The sequence below is a fragment of the Galeopterus variegatus genome, unplaced genomic scaffold (genome assembly GCF_000696425.1).
Source record: "Galeopterus variegatus unplaced genomic scaffold, G_variegatus-3.0.2 Scaffold1434, whole genome shotgun sequence".
Lineage (NCBI taxonomy): Eukaryota > Metazoa > Chordata > Mammalia > Dermoptera > Cynocephalidae > Galeopterus > Galeopterus variegatus.
This window is the reverse complement of record NW_007727545.1, coordinates 77,554-78,705: the sequence shown is the minus strand read 5'-3', so window position 1 is coordinate 78,705 and position 1,152 is coordinate 77,554.

The window sequence follows — 1,152 nt, the reverse complement described above, 5'->3', positions numbered from 1 at the left end:
TGGATCTAAAGGAAACAAGTATTCTTTTCCATTGCTTTTTTTTTTTTTTTTTGGTGTCTTTTACAATTATTTTCATCATATTTCCCCCTTTTCTAAGGGAAAATAATAAAGGGCAGCAAAAATAAAAAAGAGTACAAAATCCCACACAGCCAGGCCATGCATCTCCAGCTTCAGCCTTGGGCGGCTCCAGCAGAAACTCCAGAGCTGAACCCCCGGTTGGCGTCTGCGGGAGACTGCCTCTGGTCAGGGCTTTTTCAAAAATTGTCTTCCTCTCTCTGTCTCCTTCCACTTAAGTTTCACTCTCTCTCAATGCGGTTGGCCTTTTTACCCACATAAATGGATGCAGAGCTCTTTCATAAAGTCTTCTAACATGCCCTTGTCATTTAACAAAAGGGGAGTGTGGGTTCAGCCCAGGAAGTTACCGACTGTGGTTACTTACGTGTAGCAATGTCACCATGGCCAGTCTTTGGGCTGTGGAGAAGGTGGTGTGGACCACAGTGCCCATCAGGGGGGCCCGGCACAGTTGTGACATGTTGTGACTATCACTTATCTATCTGAGGAACAGAAATTCTTTGAAGACACTGAATTGAGATTGTTCAAATACTTACATACCCCTCATTCCTTTCTCCCCACAATGGGAAGAAAATCAAAGAAAATGCATCCAGAAGACACTAGGACTGGGTCAAGCCCCTTTTCAGTTGCTATTATTAATAGTTAAGATCTGAACTCTGTTATTATATTGAGATCAGAACATTCCCATTTCCAATACATGTCTGATGCAATCAGGAGGTCTACCTAGCTCTCTGACTTCCCACCCGCCCCCACACAAACTCCCTGTCTCTCATCTCCAGAGACCTGGATGAAAACGTAAGGCCAAGAGGCCAGGAAGAGGTAGATGGTGACGGGTCCCAGGCTCTGTGCACCAGGCAAGCACTGTGCTGGGCTTTCCCCGAAGATGATGCTGTAGTTCATTAATGCCCTCAAGGGCATGTAGGATGAAGGCGTTATTGCCTTGCAGATGGAGGACCTGCGCTGCCAAGCTGCTGAGAGCTGGAACCGAAGCTCAGCTCGTCAGTTTCCCAGCCTGTCACTTGCCTCCCACATCAGGCCACAAAGGCCAATCCATGTGCAGCCCCTCAACTAGCTCATTTG